Source organism: Haliotis rubra, unplaced genomic scaffold (assembly GCF_003918875.1).
Source record: "Haliotis rubra isolate DU_JTF1 unplaced genomic scaffold, ASM391887v1 Scf730, whole genome shotgun sequence".
NCBI classification, from domain to species: Eukaryota; Metazoa; Mollusca; class Gastropoda; order Lepetellida; family Haliotidae; genus Haliotis; species Haliotis rubra.
This window is the reverse complement of record NW_025767447.1, coordinates 132,576-157,864: the sequence shown is the minus strand read 5'-3', so window position 1 is coordinate 157,864 and position 25,289 is coordinate 132,576. Positions and strand designations below refer to the sequence as shown.

The 25,289-nt window shown below is 40.4% G+C and overlaps 1 protein-coding gene across 3 annotated transcripts in view; it reads left to right on the top strand.

Moving 5' to 3' along the window:
• The first annotated feature begins 9,087 nt into the window (after positions 1 to 9,087).
• Positions 9,088 to 25,289, top strand: part of LOC124259633 (cadherin-23-like) — an 80,162-nt gene continuing 63,960 nt past the window's right edge. For 2 of the 3 annotated variants that reach the window (XM_046693804.1, XM_046693801.1), the window contains exon 1: positions 19,875 to 20,184. The gene's annotated coding sequence lies outside the window, so the exon portion shown is untranslated. Of the gene's footprint in view, positions 9,109 to 19,874; positions 20,185 to 25,289 lie in introns of those variants that run through there. The other variant, XM_046693802.1, reaches the window with a different exon arrangement.

The following is a 25,289-nucleotide window of genomic DNA, read 5'->3' as shown; positions in this document are numbered from 1 at the left end:
GTATTACATTTACATGATTGTCTTACATTTACATGAGTGTTATATTAATATGATTGTTATATTGACATGATTGTGTTATATTGACATGATTGTGTTATATTTACATGATTGTAACATTTACATGATTGTGTTACATTTACATGATTGTGTTGTATTTACATGATTGTGTTATATTTGCATGATTGTGTCATATTAACATGGTCGCCTACACTTTTCGAGTCATACATTGGTCACAACATTTACCGAAAAAAAGACACGGTGGAAAAAGACAAAATAAACATAAACGCGACTTGTATGTACACATACTGCAGGTGTTATAAGAGAACAGGAAACTTGTCGACTAAAACCATATCCCTATTCAGTGTAAATCAATTAAAATCCCACCTTTAATGTATTGATTTTTAAACGATATAAAATGTTTGCCAAGCGTTGCTATAAACATGAGTTTGGAAGCGTAACGAAATCAAAATTGTGTTTATTGACGATTCGGGTGGCCAGATGCAGAGAGGACAGTACCCGAGGAATTGGGTGCGTGGGATAATATCTCCGACAGGGACCGTTATCGACTGATGCCAAGTGAACCATTGTACCTGAGTCTCAGAATGTACATGACAGGCATTTAGCGTGTCTTCCTCCACAGTGGCCTACTCCACCCCATTAAGTTCTGTGTAGGATGCTAGTTGTCTATTGTGTCCGGTATTGAGTGGTTTGTTAGCAATTATGGCGAAGCGGTACCACAATGAAACTCCATGGAGAGTAATAGTCCATGACAACATGTGATGTCGTCATGGAAGCAACAATACTTGTTGCTTGCTGACGACAACAGCAGTGAAGCGTGGTGGAAATTCTATCGATAAGCAGACACAGTTCCTACATATCTTTTATTAACTAGGATCATAATAATTATTTTAAAAAACATCACACCTTGCAACAATGTCATTTTTAGAGAGAAATTCAATTTTACTCACATTCAGTTTTTACGCTTTTCGATTAAAATCCCAGGCCTCACCTTCTCATGGCAGCATACACATGATTATCACGTACAGTGTTGTATTGAAATATCAGACGTGGATAAGTCACTTGGAAATACCCAGACCTATGTTGGGCACCTCCTAAATGTGTGAGTGTGGTTGTGTAGTTGTGTGTGTCTCTCTGTGTGTGTATCTGTGTGCATTCCAGATTTATGTTGGGCACCTGCTAGTTGTATGTGTGTGTGGTTGTATAGTTGTATGTGTGTGGTTGTGTGTGCGTGTGTGTGCGCGCACACGTATTTCAGATTAATGTTGGGCACCTACTAGTTGTCTGTATGTGGTGTGGTTTTCTGTGTGTGTGTGTGTTCCGGATTTATGTTGGGCACCACCTAGCTGTATGTGTGTGTGGTTGCGTTGTTATGTGTCTGAATGTGTGTGTCTGTATTCCAGATTTATGTTGGGCACCTCCTAGTTGTATGGTTGTGTGTATGTGGTGTGGTTTTGTGTGCGTCTCTCTCTCTGTGTGTATCTGTGTGCATTCCAGATTTATGTTGGGCACATCCTAGTTGTATATGTGCGTGGTTGTATAGTTGTGTGTGTGTGTGTGTGTGTGTGTGTGTGTGTGTGTGTGTGTGTGTGTGTGTGTGTGTGTGTACACACGCGAGAATTCCAGATTTATGTTGGGAACCTCCTGGTTGTGTGTATGTGGTGTGGTTTTGTGTGTGTGTGTATGCATTCCAGATTTGGCTTTGACCTAGTTGTGTGTGTGTGTGTGTGGTTGTGGAGGTGTGTGTGTGTGTCTCTCTCTCTCTCTCTGTGTCATTCTCTCTGTGTCTGTCTGTCTGTCTGTCTGTCTCTCTCTCTCTCTCTCTCTCTCTCTCTCTCTCTCTCTCTCCGTGTTTTAGACTTATGTTGTTTACGTCCCAGGTACGCCACCCACCAATTCATTCAATAAAAAACCTAATAAGATTAGGACGACGTCAGCGCAAGTGTACTGTACAGGAAGTAGACCGTTAAGGATACTTCCTTTTGGTTCAGCAAAACCATCCACGGCAAGTGCACCAAGTGGAAATCGCCGTAGACAGGAATGTTAATTAAGGTGATTGTTGGTTTGAATTTATACATTTCTATCATATGTTTTTTTCTGAATCCAATACATGCACAATGACTGTATCGTTACCAATTGGTACACGGAAGTTGACCCGGTATGGATACAGTATAAAGATAACAGCTGTGGTACTGAAGAAGTATAGTCACTGTGGCTGTCACAATTGTACACTTAACATTATCATTGATATGTTATTGTAAATGGCATTATTAATATATCATTGATGATTATTATCGAATAAATGGCAGAACGGTGGTTTGGTTTATATTCATTAGTTGTACCTTGTGTTGTTAATAATGATATATTAAACACTCCACTTTGTTGAATTCGTGATACTTTATATGACAAGCTGTGTCATAGCACACACCTTTTTCGTGAACACCTGAACACCTGGTGTTACCAGTAACTGTAGAGACATAAGGGACGGTTGTTGAAGGAGTTACCTGCTCTTGTATAGCGGGGCAGGGTGGAGGGGGGCAAGGTTGTCTCCCTGTGGGGATCCCGACAGAGCAGGTTCAGTGTATCTAGACACGGGTCTAGAAACACTATGACTATGGGCCTTTCCATTATATTCTTACCCAGGGAGTTGGAGAATCTTCTGGAGTCTTTTTCTTAGGTATATCCAGAGCTAACTCTTGCCTTTCACCTCACATTACGTCCCAGGTTATATAGTATGACCAGCACCCTTATCCTGGATACTTGGCCAGTCAGGTTCATATTGCCATGTTTGCCTTTATTGTTATAACCATTGCTTTTGTATTATTGCTTTGAATTTGTACCGCCACTGACTTTTGTACTACCACAGTAATACTAGTATATATATATAGTGATTTGTATTAATTTGTCAGTTTTAAAATACAATTGTTAATTCAAAATGATTTATTGTTTGTTGGTTTAACACAAAGTTCCTTTTACGAAACGATTCCCGTCTAACTTTAAGTTTGAACTTGGGTATCAATACGTAACAATGTGAAGTTGACTTAAAATAATGACGACATTACTACATTTGTATTGCCTCAGGTAAAGTGCATGGACCCTGGGTGATGCGTTTCTCCTCCACACACCTTGATGTGTGTCAGCGTCAGACGACCTCCCAACATACACAGACTCACTTTAGGACATACAGATAAACAAAACGTTAACAGAAACAGGTAATGTCCAATAAAAGACACGGTAGACAGTGGGCGGAACGAGCTGAATCAGTCAATTAAAGGCTCCGAGAGAACAGACCAGGAGACGACCTACCCTGTAAGGCGACCACGTCAGTTAGTACACACTGTATACCTACAGCAATAAGCTCTAACACTCAAAGAGGGGCGGGGCCTTTAGGTAATGGTAGGTGAACAAGGTCGGTCACTCTAGGGTGGAGTCTCTGTCAGGTAGAGACAATAACAGGGGTGTAAGGCAATCAATGTTTGTTGTGAAACACGGTGGCACTTGGTGAGTGATCTTGTTGGGGCTTTCATAATACACGTGCATATTAATGTCACGTTTCAGACATGTCGCAGCTAGTTGTGAAAGTAATTATATTGGCGATGTAGTCGCGGTGCTGTTGCATAGAGTTTTTGCGTCAATTATATTATTCAAGTTGGTCAAAATATACAACTGCTTTTGATCTATTTCATGAAAGATAGATAAATATCTGCTGTATATTGGTTTTGAACATCACTTGGCTGGAACCCAGAACACTAATGTTTTGTTAGTCCTTTCAGTGACTGCCATGAGTGAAGGAACGAGTTTGTGGGGGGATGGGTGAGTGAGGGAGTAAGGGTTCAGCTTTCAGCAATGTTCCAGCTACAATAGATCCAATAGACGGGTTGAACTCACGCATTGTCCACAGCTAACGTTTTAACCACTAAGATACCTAACCATCCTTTACAATACATTAACATGGCTATCGTATGACTTTAGCCTGTATGCTCTGTTACATTGTCACGTATTTTGTCATGTATGTATGTTCTACTAGGATGACTCACCTTTACCATGACGTTAGTCTGTATGTTATACTAGGAGGACTCACATATACCATGACGTTAGTCTGTATGTTATACAAGGATGACACGCCTATATCCTGACGTTAGGCTGTATGTTATACAAGGATGACACGCCTATATCCTGACGTTAGGCTGTATGTTATACAAGGATGACTCACCTATATCCTAACGTTAGTCTGTATGTTATACAAGGATGACACGCCTATATCCTGACGTTAGGCTGTATGTTATACAAGGATGACACGCCTATATCATGACGTTAGTCTGTATGTTATACAAGGATGACACGCCTATATCCTGACGTTAGGCTGTGTGTTATACAAGGATGACACGTCTATATCCTTACGTTAGTCTGTATGTTATACCAGGATGACACGCCTATATCCTGACGTTAGTCTGTATGTTATACCAGGATGACACGCCTATATCCCGACGTTAGTGTGTATGTTATACCAGGATGACACGCCTATATCCTGACGTTAGTGTGTATGTCATACCAGGATGACACGCCTATATCCTGACGTTAGTGTGTATGTTATACAAGGAAGACTCGCCTATATCCTGACGTTAATCTGTACGTTATTCCAGGAAGACACGTCTATATCCTGACGTTAGTCTGTGTGTTATACCATGATGACACGTCTATATCCTGACGTTAGTGTGTATGTTATACCAGGATGACACGCCTATATCCTGACGTTAGTCTGTATGTTATACCAGGATGACACGCCTATATCCTGACGTATATCTGTGTGTTATACCATGATGACACGTCTATATCCTGACGTTAGTCTGTATGTTATACAAGGATGACACGCCTATATCCTGACGTTAGTCTGTATGTTATACCAGGATGGCTCGCCTATATCCTGACGCTAATCTGTATGTTATACCAGGATGACACGCCTATATCCTGACGTTAGTCTGTATGTTATACAAGGATGACACGCCTATATCCTGACGTTAGTCTGTATGTTATACAAGGATGACACGCCTATATCCTGACGTTAGTCTGTATTTTATACCAGGATGACACGCCTATATCCTGACGTTAATCTGTGTAAGTTATACAAAGGATGACACGCCTATATCATACGTTAGTCCGTATGTTATACCAGGATGACATGCCTATATCATGACGTTAGTCTGTATGTTATACCAGGACGTCACGCCTATATCCTGACGATAACCTGCATGTTATAGCTTGGATGACTCCACCTATACCATAGCTTTGAGATGACACGCCTATATCATGACGTCGATATGCATGTTACACTACGATGACAAGTCCATGCCATGCTGTTGGTTTGTGATATAACTTACTGACGGCCGCCTATATCCTGACGTTAGTCTGTATGTTATACAAAGGATGACACGCCTATATCCTGACGTTAGTGTGTATGTTATACCAGGATGATGCGCCTATATCCTGACGTTACACGTATGTCATACCAGGATGACACGCCTATATCTTGACGTTAATCTGTATGTTATTCCAGGAAGACACGTCTATATCCTGACGTTAGTCTGTATGTTATACCATGATGACACGTCTATATCCTGACGTTAATGTGTATGTTATACCAGGATGACACGCATATCCTGACGTTGGTCTGTATGTTATACCAGGATGACACGCCTATATCCTGACGTTAGTCTGTATGTTATACCATGATGACACGTCTATATCCTGACGTTAGTCTGTATGTTATACAAAGGATGACGTCTATATCCTGACGTTAGTCTGTATGTTATACCAGGATGACGCGTCTATATCCTGACGTTAGTCTGTATGTTATACAAGGATGACACGCCTATATCCTGACGTTAGTCTGTATATTATACAAGGATGACGCGTCTGTATCCTTACGTTAGTCTGTATGTTATACCAGGATGACACGCCTATATCCTGACGTTAGTCTGTATGTTATACCAGGATGACACGCCTATATCCCGACGTTAGTGTGTATGTTATACAAGGATGACACGCCTATATCCTGACGTTAGTCTGTATGTTATACCAGGATGGCTCGCCTATATCCTGACGCTAATCTGTATGTTATACCAGGATGACACGCCTATATCCTGACGTTAGGCTGTAGGTTATACAAGGATGACACGCCTATATCCTGACGTTAGTCTGTATGTTATACAAGGATGACACGCCTATATCCTGACGTTAGTCTGTATTTTATACCAGGATGACACGCCTATATCCTGACGTTAATATGTGTGTTATACAAGGATGACACGCCTATATCCTGACGTTAGTCTGTATGTTATACCAGGATGACATGCCTATATCATGACGTTAGTCTGTATGTTATACCAGGACGTCACGCCTATATCCTGACGATAACCTGCATGTAATACTTGGATGACTCACCTATACCATAGCGTTGAGATGACACGCCTATATCATGACGTCGATATGTATGTTACACTACGATGACAAGTCCATGCCATGCTGTTAGTTTGTGATATAACACTGACACGCCTATATCCTGACGTTAGTCTGTATGTTATACAAGGATGACACGCCTATATCCTGACGTTAGTGTGTATGTTATACCAGGATGACACGCCTATATCCTGACGTTAGTGTGTATGTTATACCAGGATGACACGCCTATATCCTGACGTTAATCTGTTAGTATGTATGCCAGGATGTTATATCCACGTTAGATGACACGCCTATATCCTGACGTTAATCTGTATGTTATGGATGACACGCCTATATACCAGGATGACACGCCTATATATATCTGACGTTAGTCTGTATGTTATACCAGGATGACACGCCTATATCCTGACGTTAATCTGTAGTGTTATACAAGGATGACACGCCTATATCCTGACGTTTGTCTGTATGTTATACAAGGATGACACGCCTATATCCTGACGTTAATGTGTATGTTATACCAGGATGACACGCCTATATCCTGACGTTAATCTGTGTAGTTATACAAGGATGACACGCCTATATCCTGACGTTTGTCTGTATGTTATACCAGGATGACACGCCTATATCCTGACGTTAATCTGTGTGTTATACAAGGATGACACGCCTATATCATGACGTTAGGCTGTATGTTATACCGTGATGACACGCCTATATCCTGACGTTAGTCTGTGTGTTATACCAGGATGACACGCCTATATCCTGATGCTATTCTGTGTGTTATACAAGGCTGACACGCCTATACCATGACGTTAGTCTGTGTGTTATACCAGGATGACACGCCTATATCCTGATGTTATTCTGTATGTTATACATGGCTGACACGCCTATACCATGACGTTAGTGTGTATGTTATACAAGGATGACACGCCTATATCCTGACGTTAGTCTGTATTTTATACCAGGATGACACGCCTATATCCTGACGTTAGTCTGTATGTTATACAAGGATGACATGCCTATATCATGACGTTAGTCTGTATGTTATACCAGGACGTCACGCCTATATCCTGACGATAACCTGCACGTTATACTTGGATGACTCACCTATACCATAGCTTTGAGATGACACGCCTATATCATGACGTCGATATGTATGTTACACTACGATGACAAGTCCATGCCATGCTGTTAGTTTGTGATATAACACTGACACGCACATGTTAATCATACAGATCGTGAAGTCAGCATACAGCATACAGATCTAGTCACTGATACTCAGTTTGTACACCACCTGGGCTGATTCAGCGAGTTATTGTGCTGTAAATGGAACCTGTCAACGGTCTCGGCCCCTATTTTCAGCGTTCTGAATGTAGGGTGTGAAACAGGCGTTCGCATCATTACTGCTCCACGGCTGGGAAAATAATGTTCCCCACCCACCCACGGACGTATGTCGGCCTCTGGTGGGCCTTCACCCAACTATGCAGCGTTTGCCACCAACCGCAGGTGCGGAGACATTCCACAATGCTGAAAAACAATACTAAACAGCTTCATTAACAGTGAAAACAAACCTATAGAGAGCATCTATGACGCCGAGAAAGAAGGAGGAAGTCTTGCCGGACATCCAGCACGCGACGTTCCTCTTGTATATCACGCATTGTACCTAATCGTAACACACTATATGTACCCAATGAACTATACCACACTGTACCACAAGAGCTGTACCCCATTGTACCACACATATTGTACCTCATCTTAACGCATCAAATTTATTACAAGAGCTGTACCACATTATACCACACAAGTTGTACATCATCGTACCACATCAAATGTACAACGTTGTACCATATGAACTGTAGCACAGATAGTGTACTTAACTGTAACATCAAATGTACTACATCGTACCAAACACAATATACCACGGGAACTGTAACACATTGTAGCTGATTGTTCGACGTTGTAGCACACACATCGCACCACACACACTGTACGACATTGTACCAAACTCATTGTACCGCCTTGTGTTACACATTGTACCACACTGTATCTCACACACACACACACACACACACACACACACACACAGACAGAGAGAGAGAGAATGTACTAGAACCACACACCATCTACAGCGATGTAACTGCCAACTGTAGATAGGTGTTGAGATATATCAGTGATGACATAGACTGACGGCACCACACCAGTTGCGACCCTTAGACGCGCAAGGATCCCCTGATACTCTATTTGCCAGCACACTTTCCGTGTTCGATGGTTTCACCAAATTAGTAACGTAACATACACTATTCTGTTTGTACGTCTTAAGCAACGACATCCAACGTTTGTCTCGGCAGACGGGGTCAGCGCTAAGCATCTACACCCTTCATTCACGAGGCTTTAATTGTACATCCCTATTGTAAATGTGGATAATGTATTCCCTCTTGGTGAACATATTGACGTGCCATGTTTACTTTACCAAACCATATGCTTGTGTCTAGAAACGGAGGACTTCCAGGTGTGTGACCGTAACGTTACCCGTCCCTGGTGCTGTTACCGGCCTGTTTACATTGCATCTACGTTGCCAGTGCCTCCAGTCATGTTGTGTCCTTGCTAGTGTTAATGGTCCTTTCAAGTTCACAGGTAAGTGAGTTAGTCATGCGTAGACAGGTTTTGTTAGGGACTGGCAAGCTTCATAATGGGAAACGGAAAGATGAGGTGACGAGTCATCAGCTTATATATAGGGGCGTCATCTGAATATGAAACACGCTTTTCACAGGTGTTGTGAGAAATAGCGATGCCTTATAAGGTATTTCCTAAGACAACTATTAAAATGGAAACGATAACACGCGATTATTTTTCACCATATGGCTTGAAAAACGCACCGGGCGTTCTTTCACATATAAAGAATGGTGAAGGAAGATATTTGCAGTAGACAGGCTCGACAGATGAATAGCAATGGGACTGGCAGACAGCACTGACGGATAGAGAGACACACTAGAGGGACAGTGCACATCATCAAGGAAGCAAGACGACGTGATCAATGCTCACGTGTTTACCTCGACACACAAATCAATCTGACATCCAATACAGCTAGAAATCCCACCATGTTCATGGAAGGTGGAGTGAGTGTGTTATTGTGTATAGGGGTGCCAGCCACACCACGAGGTCCTCTCACACCCCAGCTGCACTGTGATACATGCCGCTACCCCGACATCCCTCGTAGAGCAGTGGTTTTTGTGTCAAAACTTTAAACACGACTACTGGAGGTACAGCAAGATGTATTTGGTATCGTAAGAAAGCTTGGAAGCTATATTTTTCAAGAAACAATGCCACGAGACTTGAAAGTGTCAGTCATGTATCAGCCCGCCTCTAACACGTGAAAGGAAGTGTCAGGCATCATCATGCTTTTCCCGTTCCTGTTCGACTGTAACGCTATTTGCAACATCCCGTCGCAAACGTAACTTTCTTAACGACAGCCCCTATCTTAGATAGTTGCACCGAGGCACCCTTTAATCCGCCTTCTGTGGCCCGCTGGGGGAGGAGGAGGGGGGCACATGTAACCAAACTTTCCCCGACCAGCGTTAATCTTCCGGTGATGATCCCCCTCTCTCATTGATCCGTGGGTTGTGCTCCTCTGTAAACATGTAATTGTCTGTTTCCGGGTCTACAACAAAGTGTCCGCTTCCTAATTCTCTAAGGAAACACGGTACAGTCGAAATTACTGAGAGTTTTTACGCTTTGTCAAATTTAGAGTTTGAGTTAAAACTTAGAGATTTGTTTATTCTTAGACATCTTCACCGTAGACATGCCATCACTACACTACACGACGAACCACTCCTGTTCAAATGTCTGAGATAGTTCAACTATTTCAGATGAACTGTCCTGTTTAATAATTATTTTTTACGAATAGAAAGCAGGCAGGTAAAAATCTATAATTTAAACAGTTTTGAAACGCTGACATTTTTGGATACAATTTGATCCTTGTACGTTCATGAAAAAATGACAAGATATTAAAAGAGGATATATATATTTTTTAAAGATACATCAGTGTCGAGACGAAATCATTCTTAAGACACTGACTTTGATAAATAACAAGAACTTTTATTGGGGTGCCTACCATTCCAGTATGAACGGGAGGGCAAGTCATTAATGTATCAACACCATGCTACTGAATTTGAGGGTTTTTTGGGAAAAAAATATATATCTGTCCTGCACTCTAATAGTATAAGATAATCTTTACCATGGTGACTTTACGACCTAGAACTAACAGCCTTAACGGTTGAAATCTTTAACAATATATATTTTAAACAATTTTTACCATATTCTTCCGTTTACAACAAGAAATGAAATCAATGTCTTCTGTTAGTCGTAATACTCAGGCTGTCAGATAGTACCGACATTTGGTGCCCTCAGCTCTCAGTACATTGATCTTGCCGGCTGAAACAACGGTTCCATTATACTCAGGGTCTAACGCTGTAGTTTAACACCAAATATTGTCAAGCCGACGGCTGTGTGTGCTGTTGTCCCTGCTGATCTGGAAGTCAAACTTCCAAAGGTCTTGTGGTTGAACCTACAAGAACGGAACTAAATATGATGCTCTCATGCTAGAATAACACAAAACTGAGACAGCCAATGACCCTCAACCTGAATAAGTCTGGAGTTGTAAGACAGTTGCGTGCTTTATTTGTAATTATTAAGGGAGGTAACTCTCTCCAGGAATTGAACGTGGCTGCCGATGGCATGCTTATATTTGGTGCTCAGTTTATATTTGGTTTTAACGCACGGACGTTATATTTCAGACGTAACATCAAATCTCCGGAATTAGAAACATGAGGCACGTGGAACCTTCTTCTGTTATTGTTTCCCATTGTTAGTCTGAGATTTACGCTGCAGCAATGATAACGCATTCCAATTAACTGTAAAAAAATATAATCGGCTGCATAAAGCTTGTCTGTTTTATTGATACACCGGCATGGGAATTTTTAACACAATAAAGAATGTTAAAAAGCACATGCATTCGTGATCATTGAAATATATATGACTTGGAAATATGGCATGCAAATTCCATTTATAGTTTCGGAAATAGAAAGTAGCAATCTTGGCATCACTAATAGTTGTAGAATACATAAAGAACATATTAGCAAATATAATATGTGAGAAACCTGAGGACATTTAGCACGTGTTCAAGTGGCATATATAGCCTTATGATTACACAATGTAATATGTATATGTTCTACATAGTTATCACACCTCAGGACGCTATGTTTAAAGCCACTGAAAAAATACACATAAAATTCTTCAATAAAACAACATTAGTCAAATAAGCGTTTGGTGAGAAAATATTCGTCCTTAAACAATATGAGCCTTGTGACTTATTTGAACAAAAGCTTTAGCAAGCATCGTAGTTTCTGCTAACGTATCGCCGTGAAAAAAATATTTACGTTTCAATAATCATACATGGTGAGAATGCTTTAGTGACAGCTGACTATAACCTGGAGATTTGTCCTGATATGTGGTGGGGTCACGTGTACGTGGCCGTCGGGGATGTTGGGGGGCCGGTAAACAAGGACGCTGTAGGTAGACATTGGACATGGCGGCGTTACCTGTGTACGACAGGTATGGTCAGAGCGTTAGAAATGGATGAATGAGTTGCTAGTGTTGATGCATGCATTAGCTTCAGCCAGAGAATACACAGGTCTAACCTGTTGAGGAAATGTTGACATAGGACGACTTACGTGGTCACTCTGATATGCTGGATCATGACCCCATGGTTTACATACAGAATTGTACAATCCTTCGAGACAAGTGAAATTGAAACAGATTTGAAATATACAGAACGAATCAGCGTTGTAAGTTAGATTAGACTTCTGTCTGTCACTGATAGTGAAAAGAAAGGCTAGGTTGAAATATGCAATCAGGCATATACAACGTCAAAACGAGACGCAAAAAGGCCAAATATCGGTGAAGATTATGTGAAAGGATCACAACAGTCAGTGATGATACCATATGAGGAGACCTGCCCTACTGAGACTGGTAGTTTCACATTACATAGTCAATATAGAAATAAAATGGGCCCCAGATTAAGCATATACTGAAGTTTGACGGTGGCTATAAATGAAACAAACGAGATGGTTGGGGATGTGTTTGATTCGAGTGTCATAGTCTTACATGCATCCTATCAGTGTGTAGCTCTAAAAACTAACGTCAACATAACGTCTCAAGGAACACGTGGGTCGCAATTTCGGCAGCTAGTTTTATGTGTACAGACTTTATACTCCTGGCAGTCTATTTCCTCTACATAGGTTCTGTGTTATGCGCTGCAGCGATACACCAAGGATATTGAGCACGCCAGCGTTATTTATTTACAAATGTATTTGACGTGATTCAATGACGTCAAAACCTTATTGCCGAAACACACATTTTCTGTTTGGTACATCGTTTCACAGTCTGAATAAGAATTAAATACTTCCTATTGGAAAATATGCAATTTCGTGATTATGTTGCGCTGACAGAAGCCATTACGATCGACCACCTTGTGTGACGCCATACTTCTGAGAGGCTGTAACGAAAACCTCATGTTGATCGCGTGGCTAAGTCCTAGAATTATATATAATGATGTGACAACCGAGTCCCCAGCTGATTACGTGATACACTGATGTTAATGATGATGTGCACTGTACATGCTAATGATGGGCTGTTTCTGACGTCACCCTCAGCAGTGACACCCGTCACCCGTCAGATTCACCCAGCTGTGTGGCCACATGGGGTTCGTTCCATGATCATCACCACTCAGACATGGCATAGGCGGATCCTGAAAGTTTATTAAATGACCATTGTAACTGTCGTGAACACGGGTGAAAATGAACTGTGCACGTCCAACCCCCACCTCCACCCCCCGCACACACACCCCTTTCTCACAAAGCTGTATCCGCCCCTGCACTGTACAAAGATCCAGCCAGTTTTCAAACTACTCGTGTGATAATTTCTTGATGAATGCTTCACTGCCCTCAGTTATACTTAGTACAAATAGTAACAGCCTTTTAACGAATAGCAGGATGTATTCGGTATGGGTTGGCATGTTTTACATCGGATTAGCGATTCAACTGGGAGCGTGGGCATATGCTGTGTTTCTATATGCCATACCGTTGGAGATGGCCATGGTTGAATTCAGACATGCTTTCAACATTTAAATATATCGATCACCCTGGCCGCAACTATTGAGTTCAATATTGATTGAATTGAATTAGATAGTGTTTTGTGCCTTACTCATTCAAAAGCAATTACTAGTATTACAGAAGGTTGATCGATTTAGTTTTGTTTGGGCAGCAATCACTAGATTGACTCGAACAGATCTGATTAACTTAATACAAAGCGTCTGGTATGTCATTATAGCTACATACTGCAAGCTATGTCATGTCCATGAATGGCCAAATCAGTGGAAGTGTTTGTATGTCCGGTATAGGTCTTTGTCGATAGACATGTTAGACATTTATAGGTTGACATGACAGAATTTAGGGAGCACAGTGTCTTTGAAAGTCCTAATGTTGAACATACTAAAAGTGTGTCGTTTGTATCCCTATTGACACCATCAAGACGGGTAAGTCCAAACCCCGATCATCCTATGTCTGTTCAGGTTGTTGTAGGAGAATTGAGGACAGGGTAGATACAATGCGTGATCTGGATCTCTGTGTCGGCGTCACTAGACGGTCCATCGACTGTAACTCGACGTTCACTCTACGGTAACTCGGCGTTTTCTCTGCGGTAACTCGACGGTAACTCAACATTCACTCAACGGTAACTTGACTGTGTAACTCGACGTTCCCTCTACGGCAACTTGACTGTAACTCGACGTTCACTCTACGGCAACTTCACTGTAACTCGATGTTTACTCTACGGCAACTTGACTGTAACTCGACGTTCACTCTACGGCAACTTGACTGTAACTCGATGTTTACTCTACGGCAACTTGACTGTAACTCGACGTTCACTCTACGGTAACTTGACTGTTACTCGATGTTTACTCTCCGGTCCCCCGACTGTAACTCGACGTTCACTCTACGGTAACTCGACGTTCATTCCACGGTCACTCGACGTTTCTTTTTCTTGAGAAGTTGAGAGGTATAGCTTAAACGGGATATCCTTGGGGAAATTAATAAGGGCTACATACCACACATATGTTATGTAAAACAAGCCAGTGAAAACAACCATAATATTCGTGTTGTATTGAGCCCCTCTCCTCCCTAGAGATTTAGCTCGTGACTGTGTGTGATATGTAACCTGGCAGACGCTCTCCTCCAGCCATGCAGGGCATGATGAACGTGTATAAACAGCGGTACCTCCAGCCCACCCATGACACCTGTCACGTAATGCATTAACACATACCCTGGGAGGTATCCATCACCTTAGACTGGATCCAGTAGAGGACGAGGCAGGAGACAGGCAAACCATATATGATGGGTGTTATGGCAATGAAACTTTCCAGTTGTGCATGAGCTTGAAGAACCATCTTACTTTTGATGTTACATGCCATCCCAATATTCAATAGCCTCACAGCTGATCCCGTCTTCTTGGGTCATACGCCCAAACACCATCTTATGTTCAAGTCAAAGTTGTCAAAACAGTTAATCAGTGTATATCTGGTGATCGGAAAGAAAGACACAGGAAAAAATGTCACAATTGTGGCTAGGAAAATAAGTCAGAGGAAATACGTCACAATCACCAATTTTATTAAATTTAATAAGGTTTGTTAATATCATCATGATCTTAAATCTTTCATTTGTAATTAAATAATGAATTCAAGCACTCAGGGATCAGTCAAAATTGTTTGTTAAGTCGAATGTTCCACCCAACCCCATGCAGGAACTCCGGGATTGACTCTATATCAGATCCTGAATACAATATAATGAACATGAAAGGTTGTTATGAAACAGATATAAAAATAATTAATAAAATAGTGTCAGTTTCCAGTCATACTTTAGATTAATATCTTTCTGTGAAATAGTTTCCAATATGTCTAGTTCTGGATATGATCGTTATAGAGACCACATTCGTCAATGATACAACCCATGACAATAAATACATTATTTTGAACAACCCTGCAATTACCAATCAAATATACAATTCATCACTGACAGTGGCCACCCCAAGCCTAACAGAACATCATACGTCAGTTTGGAGAGCTGAAACAGGAGACGCGTACAGCCATTACCACACAGACGGGAAAATCAGGTGAAAGTCGACCGGAAACGGAGGACTCTTAGCGTCATTTGCTGGTGCCAAGGGCGGTGGTATCACCATAGCAACGCCTAAACAGTTGTCATATGATACGAAAAATCAAAATACAGCATGATTCTGATGCAAAGTTTTTTCAGCAAGACATAGATGGACTTGACACGGTACTGAAATCGATGAAGGCGAGGTCATGATGGGCTGTACAACACATACTGGACTGAGAGAAGATGGCAGGGTGGCCTCATCCAACTTCAGCATCGTATTTCGGGTTTTATTTCGCTACTACTGTTGGAGCCATGTCATGGGTAAATCATAATCACGATCGTGAATACGTAGTTCATTTTGTCTATATTCTTTATTAGCAGAAAACAATATAGAGTGTTACACTTGATTATTATATGAATGACGCAGCTAGTTTTACAGTTAGCCACCGTGCGATTACTTGTTGAATAACGGCTATATGACGGCTATATGAAGGTGGTCTGGAACATACAATCCAGTGTTTTACATAATGAATATATATCTCACTAAATGGGTTACGTTGACATGCGTCAACCAAGTCAGCGAGTCTGATCCCCTCTTACGAAACACACAACAGGAAAACAAAAACAACCACAAAATAAAACACCACAAAATAAAGAAATACTAGAACACACATAAAGAGAAAAGAAAAACATCAATAGCACCATCCACACACGACCGGTTTTCTCTTTGATTGTAGGTTAATTATGACTCCTTCATTTGCTAAACACTTATCAGCTACGACGTCATAGCACGTGGTCAGTCCAGGTGATAATTGATTGTGCCTTCGCCCACCTGATTGTTCAAATATAAGGAAAGGCTGGACTTTCGTTTCGTTTGACGAAGCAAAGGAATTACTGATGAGATGGTTAATGTCGCGGTAAAAAGGTAGAAAGGACACTTGCCGGTAGATTCTTCTCCTCGCTTGGAGTGTATTCTACCCGGTCAATAACCCATCACCAGTAACCTACTTTCTCCGACCGAGGAGGCACCACGAGGTCGGGGGAGATACCCGACGCTTCATCGATGATTGTTGTGCACACAGCTTTGTTTCTTAGCCACTGTACCAACCAAGATGAATCAATTGATTAACTCGTATAATTCGTCCTTCATTGGAAGGGAATGCTACACATCAATGCATGCTACACGTCAATGCATGCTACACGTCAGTGCATTAGCAAGGACACAATGACCATTATCGACTCTGCAAAGTTGGGACGAAAAATTGTGTCAGTTGTAACTTTTCCAAGAATTGTCTGAATTGAACAAGTGCCAATTTGTATATAATATAACTAATCTACCTTAAGTTGAAACCAAGTTAAACACCAGATATTAATGTAGAAAAAACTTATGCGGTATGATATTGTCTAATGCTTTAAAACAAAAGGGTAATTCATATAGGTTTCTCTATCGTTCAAAAGAAAAGAAGAATCGCCCCAGCGAAGCACACTCTCAGTAAACTCTTAATCACGGGGGGCGGTGGGGTAGCCTAGTGGTTAAAGCGTTGGCTCGTCACGCCGAAGATCCGGGTTTCGAATCCTCACATGGGTACAATGTGTGAAGCCCATTTCTGGTGTCCCCCGCCGTGATGTTGCTGGAATATTGCTAACAGCGGCGTAAAACCAAACTCAGTCAGTCAGTCAGTCTTAATCACGGTTACCTGTATCGGGTGGACCAGACAAACCATGAACCTCTGAAGCGAGAATCAAACCACGATGGTACATTCATTAGGGCAGCATTTTTATTTTCTGTGTTTCTCTTCGCCCGATCGACCCTTCTAATTTTATTGCCGATCCCCCAAACAACTTTGTTTTTCATACCAACACAGCCGACTCGAACCTAAAACGTACCGCCTCGTCATAAAAAATGTTTATCTTTTAATCAGTCGCTGCCAAAGTCCAAAGAACGCGAGAAGTTGTAATAAGAATTACAATAAATGAGAATCAAGAACATTATTAAGATACTTTTGTCTTCATTAAGTTGTTTTTGTTGTTTTTTCCCCAACCGACCGACCCATGTTCAGAATTTGGCGGCTACGTGAAACACATCAAAACAATGATGCCCTTGTGAGCGCACGTAGTGGAAGTACACTTGGTCATGTTAGTTACCTCCCCCTGCTTCGCTCACCGCAACACATGGCTCCAAGTCTACCCAGCTGTGTTGGCAGTACACACGTCTGGCTTAGCTGTTCCGTGTGAACTTATGTTACTTTTGATACAGTGTAACTGGTCAAAACGGATCGATTTCAAGTTGGTATAACTATTGAGCAGTTTGTTAGGGTGACCATCTGTCTCAAAAGTGTCAGTTTCGCCTAATTCAATGTACCTATGCTCTTGCTACTAAATCAATATTACAAAACAACTAACACCTAATATTACCAAACAATCCATACCGGCCGCCATGAGATAAACATACATACCATACGTCACATAAACACACATACTGCTTCGTATTCTTCGTGGTGTTTTGAATAATTAAATAAAATATTTTATAAATATTACAGAGTGTGAATGAGTGAGTTGCGTGTAAAACCCCTTTCCGCAGTGTTTCAATTCATTCAGATGTATCTGGATATCAAGCATGAAGCAGTGGGTAGGTGTTGACAAATCAAGAATGAGGATGAATCAGGGATTTCAGCCCACGACCATTCCGGCACGCAATTCCAGAGACACAGCCCTGCACATCAAACTCCGTCGGTTAAACGGCTGTAACTCGGTTGTCCCTACAACGCTTGGTACCGAGACTTGATACAAGCAGATGATACAGTCGTCACGCCGAAGACCCTGGTTCGATTCCCCGCATGGGTACAATGTGTGAAGCCCATTTCTGGTGTTCCCACACTTCTAATCCTGGAATAAAAGCTAAACTCACTCACTCATTTGTAACACAAGCAAACACACCGTCATGACCCATCTATCACTACACAACATCACCACTCTCAGAATGGTAAATCAAATGCGGCATTTGCCCCAGGCGTGTCACAAGATTCTCGACGGATGACAACTGTCACCGGGACGGTCCATATCAGCAAGGGCACACAGACACACAGACGCACAGACACTCATATACTAATGCATATATAGAAGCGGATTTTCTGTAAAATTTACGATATATAAAATATACAAAACATATACATTGTAACTGTTATATGGAACACCGTCGGGCATGGTCTGGCCATCAAATAGGTAGATCAATAACACATGAAATATCGTGCAATTAAAAAAAAAATAACGTCCAGCAAGCTGTTCCCAACAAGTAGGGTTTGGGGTTCGGATGTAGAGGAAACATGTGGTATACATGCTTTGGTGGTTGGAAATCTGCAGTGTCAGAAGTCTGTCTGTATAGGTTGACATTTATATACCGAGTTAAGTCGGATTCATTGTTCCCGTATGAATCATGTCAGGACAGGTTGCGTTAATCGAACGTACGTGTTGTTTTACGACATTATGGAGAGATCTGTCATATGACAGATGTACTCGTACATCCATGACACAAACTATTTTCTTAGAGGCGCAGTTCATCTTAGTTTTAGATTAAACGGTTGTACTCTGTGTCAACCTTCAAGTAAAGCCCTAGCGAAAGTAAAACAAAACCGCAAATCGTGTTATTAGAAAGGATAAAATTGATGCAAGTTACATAAATGTTGGTTTTATACCGGAACACAATCACTTATACAACGAATTTCAAAGTACCGTTATCCCCAGTGAGCCATTATGTAAACTTGCTCGTATTAAAGAAAATAGTATAGGCATGGGCCTACAATCACCATACACATATGATTAATATGAATTATCATCATCAATGTAGCGTGTGGCTGGCTCCCTGGTTTCGTGAAACATAGACATTAGCCATAACCTCTCAATCACAGTCAACAGAGTACACAACCTTGTCGGTTCCCAATTCTGAATTTATTTTGACCCAGATGAATCGTTTCGATTACGATTTGAGTATCCAAATGATAATTTGATGTCAAATAAGCGTGGCTGGGTTGAGATATTAATTAATAAACATAAACATCAAGTTCCTCGGATGAAACGCCCTGATGAAAGAACGACTGCAAACCAATCCAAATCACTGACATAACACTTCAGGTAAAATGAGTATGTGTCGTGGATTCTGATTGGTTGGATTGTTGAATCGACCGGTGTGCTCTGCGTGCAGACGAAAACATCTGTCGCAGTGACACTGAATGGGGTCTTGGAACCAGGTGAATTTACCTGTAGAACACGATCAGGTATAGAAACGCGGGTGCCTTGGTCGAAGACATTTGTGTACCTGTACATAAACTGACCTGTCAAAGCACTTAATGAAGGATAAGTGTACAGAGTCCGACTTACAGGTATCCACAGGGCGGAACAGTATTGGGATAAACGGTATAGTTACCTGGTGAATTAAACAGCGCAACTTTCCAGTTACAGCAACACGGATACAGCACCATGTTATAACACGACGAATAACCGGGAGGTAGGTGTATATTAGAGATATTTAAAATATAAGTGTGATAAATGAATTGTCTGTCGTGGTGGGACGAGTAACAGAAATAGCAATAATTATCCTGACAATGATAGATCTTCTGTGATGTCTCATCAGTCAGAAACAGTCAAGCATGTAAGTTGTAATTTGATCTTCAATGGTAGATGTTTGGTATAATTTCAAATACCTTTGTGTCATAAAGTTATAATCGTGCGTTAATGTTAGCGTGCAGTTGACGGGGATGCAAACGGTTCCAGGTCGGTAATCTGTGTATGATGAGCACGTGCGGCAGGTGGGCGAGATGGAGCACCTGTCATTCTGAATGGCCAATGCTGTTGTGAGCCATAAATATACTTTTGTCTGTCCGTCTGACTGTAATTGTACACTGGGACTTCATATTAGCACTATCTAGGAGTATTGTTGTAATTAGAACAGGCATTTCAATAGAGGATCCATCCTTTCCCGTAGCTGTTTAGCCGCGCCCAAAGCAACGATCAATGCCGAAATCGATGCTAACCAGTCTGAAGCGAGCTTGAGTCGGACATAGCTTAATCAAGTCAAGACAACCAGAATAGTCAGTCTGACTCAAAGTGGTCTAATTATTTTTTCTGAAGTCATTCTCCAAAAATTAAATTAATGTTGAACCCACCGTGACATTATTTTTAAGACTGACAAATGATATGAATGAATATCTTAACACATCCCTATAGAATTTGAAGTACGTTTTTCTTTCAGTTGGTTAAATATTTGATTTTTATTTTCAACTTTCAACACCAGAGTTCTTGCCCCCTTGAAACTGGTTGATGTGTGTTCTCAGGATTGAAGGAGGATGTAGAGTGTAACCATTCTGAATTTAGATATTTTCTTTGGAAACTTGGGAGCTGTTTAAAGTACACATTGAACAGTTTTTATGTGATGTGATACATGTTTTTTGTATACACTATCTTCATCTGCAAAGAATATTGTCCTGAGCTTAGAGCATTTCATAAAAGTTAGCAGAGTTTTTTTTATATGGTTAATTAAAAATACCAATATATTTACACTTGTTCAGTGATGATGGACTGTTTTGTATCTGTTTTGTAAATCTCTAACATCTTTTGACTCCTCACAAGTTTTATAATTCCATTATTATCAGCACACATGATGGCAAATAAATTTTTTTTTTCAATTATCTTGTTTAAACATGATACACTATTGATAGAAGCTGCAATTAAGAACGTGTAATTATGGAAGTCCTATGATCTTTGATTGTTATAACAATGAATTCTAAAACATCTCTTGGATAATCTATGCACCCATTGAGCCCAAGACTTTAATGTATGTTACAAAAAAGAAATCTATATTGTTTTCGGTGCTGAAAAGAAATCTTTGATGTTTTTCTCTTTTTGTGGATTTCCTGTTAGACGTATATGTATTTATTGCATGTTTATTATTTGTTTCCAAAAGAATAAAGAATCAATCATGTAGCATATGTTGTATCCATACATCGTTGGGAAAAACATAAAATAGAATTGTTCTTGTCAGTTTTCTTCTCCATTGTTTAGTACAGACTTTTAACAGTCAGTCTGAGTATGTACCAGTACTTGTCTGATTTGCCACTAGTAAGATATCGGTGTTTTAAAATTTTTGATGTCACTCTTTACACTTTGCTGCACAGAGACACAAATTAATACACAAGCAATACACATATAATTGTACTTGTTTTGAAATAAGTCTAAAAATTATGTATATTTACCATGTTCATTTGAGATTAATTTCATTGGGTGTTTTTTGTATTATTTTCTGATATATCCCAACAAGCTGCCAGTCTGTTACTAGTGTCACTGCTATGGCTGAGTGTGTGTATCGGGTGATACATTCGCAGCTGTGCGGACATATTGCTAACACACAAATCAATGGGAAATGTTTTCTGAAACATCCCCAGGAAAGACAGTAGAGTTGTAAGGCAGTGTTACAAGTCACATTGCCTGTGTATCCCTCCAGGTACCCAGTCTATCCCTCCAGGTACCCAGTGTATCCCTCAAGGTACCCAGTGTATCCCTCCAGGTACCCAGTGTATCCCTCCAGGTACCCAGTGTATCCCTCCAGGTACCCAGTCTATCCCTCCAGGTACCCAGTCTCTCCCTCCAAGTACCCGGTCTATCCCTCCAGGTACCCAGTCTATCCCTCCAGGTACCCAGTCTATCCCTCCAGGTACCCAGTCTATCCCTCCAGGTACCCAGTCTATAACCATGATGACAATATACAGTAATGTCCTCTGACCAGGATCCCTGGTTCCAGAACCCAACAGGAAACTGCAGTTTTGATATTGTATTAGAGGACCTTGTCATTTGTATCATTGTTGGGTAGCCCAGTGGTAGAAGCCTTTCAATAACTTAATGGGTTGGTAATGGTTTCATTCCCTGTGTTTGTACAATGTTTTAATCCATTCTTGGTACATGTAAAATGTTTGAGATATTGCCAAGAGCAGCAAAAAATCACATTTAGTCACTAACACCCTTCTTGTCTCATTTCTGCCTTCTGTTTTTTGTCCCTTTGTCTGTTGTGTTTGGTCTTTTTAGAGTCAAAATTGTCTGAATAATAAACTTTTATCAAGATCATAATTCTCTTTGATTATATGATTCAGAGAGCATATCACCGGTGAGTTTGCTATAGAGCCAATTATTGTTAGGCACATGTGATGAGCATGTAAACTTTGAATAGGAGATTGTGCTACATCAAATACCAAATTTGAAAACAATCTATTGGAAAACCAAGGATGATAATCAATTTCCTGGAAAATATAGCACCCTGTATGCCTGTATCACTATTGCAAACGCTGTATTTATATACTTGCATATTTATATATTGCAGTGGTCAGTATGTGAAACTGAATTATTTCCTTATTGTTAAAGGACTACATGTGACTCTCATGTATCCTGGTTGTATAAGATAATGTCAATATTTATTATCAGAAACTTTCCTTATATGTGGCTCTCTTGCTTCTTTCGCCAGCTGATCAACATCCGTGTAAATGAGTGGAGGACAAACAAATTGTGTTTGATTACCATAGGAACTGATTAAACAGGTTAACATGCAGTTGCCATCCAGATGAACATGAGAGGAACTTTTTATGTGAAAATAAAATTAAAAATAATCTCATCTGCATTTTAAGATGTGTTTATGATGGCATCGACAAACAGGAAGAGAAGGTTTGTAAAAATTATTTGAATTATCTGACAGCGTGTCCCTTCCGGCATCCCTTATGACAAGTGAAGTACTGTTTCAAGCAGCATTAAACAGAACTCATCCAGATATGATTATTCTATGCCCTATTTTCTTTCTGTTTAATGTTTACTTTCAAGTATCCACACAATGTTCTTTGGACATTGCAACAGTTAAACCTTCAGGTGTGATTCATCATATATATACACATATAATTGTATGTAAGGAACTGATTCATTACCATTCTGTAGCTGCTTCATTATTCAAGAGGGTAAGTACTGAGTATGATGAGGTTGGAGGGTGATGGTGGTGTATGGACTGAATGTGTAATGGGTAAGCCTTGAGAATATTGCAGCAACAATGACTTGGCGAAAGTGTGTGTAAAGGTTCAACTGTGAATGCTGAGATCATATGTGGATGTCATGGGAAACATCTTGGGAAAACTACTGAATGTTTGTTATTGTGGATTTAAAGGGGTAGTACTCTATACGTAACACAGACATTTATGTGCAATAGATTTCAGAAGGATTTTCATTTAAATAAATTAGGAACGATATTGTGTGAAAAGCCATATTTGTCATGGCGCATACATTGTTAAATATGGGAAAAAAAATTGGAAACTGTAACTGTCAAACAGTGGTAGTTCTATGTTCAGTCAGTCTGACAAGTAGGTTACAATGGAGGCCATTTATAATACACAAACATCTTTATATAATATATAATGCCTTTGTAGTGGAGTTCATGGCTTATATGTCATGGGAAATAATACATGTTTGTTGTTATGGAGTTAAGTACATATAGGTTCAGTTTACAATTTATGTTAGGTTCTAAGAATATCAATAAGAAGGTGATGGAGTTGAAATATAGTTGGTCATTGGTGTGACTGAAACTAATGATACAAGTTTAGGTGAAAATGAGTCAGTATCCTAGACATGAAAAATATGATATGATACATCAAAACAGTCTGACATCTTGCATTTGTATTTCTCTCCCTGGGCCCCATTGACTTATATACGAATATGTTTCTCAGTCTACAACACAATTAATTAACATGATCACTGCTGGATGGTTAAACTGTGCTCACTGAAACATGTCTGTCTGCCATTTTGATTTCCTTGACCCCCTGGAGTGCCATGCATTGAATGATCAGTGGTTTTCAATAAACGATGTGTATCACATCATATTTCGCTTCTGTATGGAGAATCAATTTAACATACACCCTAAATCATTACCAGAACACTGTGGACATATAGACTTCCCAGTGGAGTGCCCCTTTAAGCTGGGTCCATTACATTCACAGCCAGGCATGACTTCATTGTAACTTACACTATGTAAGGCCCTGGGAGAAGAGCAGGGTTGAAGTGTTGACTGTGAGAAAACTCACAAAAGACCAGTTCATGGAAAAGGCTGATACTCGTACTATGGAATTTGATATTGAAAACTGTTGATCCTTTTAACTTTACTTAACGTAGTAACGTTTTTGAAAAAACAGATTTACTGATGTGGAAATAACTTCCTGAATACACGCTGATGAGACTTCCTTATGGATTTAGGTCTCTTGTTTGTCACTTTTGAAAGGATTTGAGATTCAGATAGAAGTATATTTTAACGGGCTTCACAATGATCCTGAGATGTTACCAGTTTGCATCAAACAGATGTGTTGACATTAAATTATTGTACACATCGAAGGACAGAAAGCATTGATTAATTGTAATGTCAGTTGAATACTTTACACATCAAACAGAAATAAGGATGAATCAGTGAAGAGTTAGTTTGGCAAATGTCAAAACTATTGGACCACATTTAAGAGGATCGTATATGTCTCTATGAATACTGTCACCCATTCTTTTGACTATCTGCTATCACCGTTATACTGTCAACAAACCTATTTC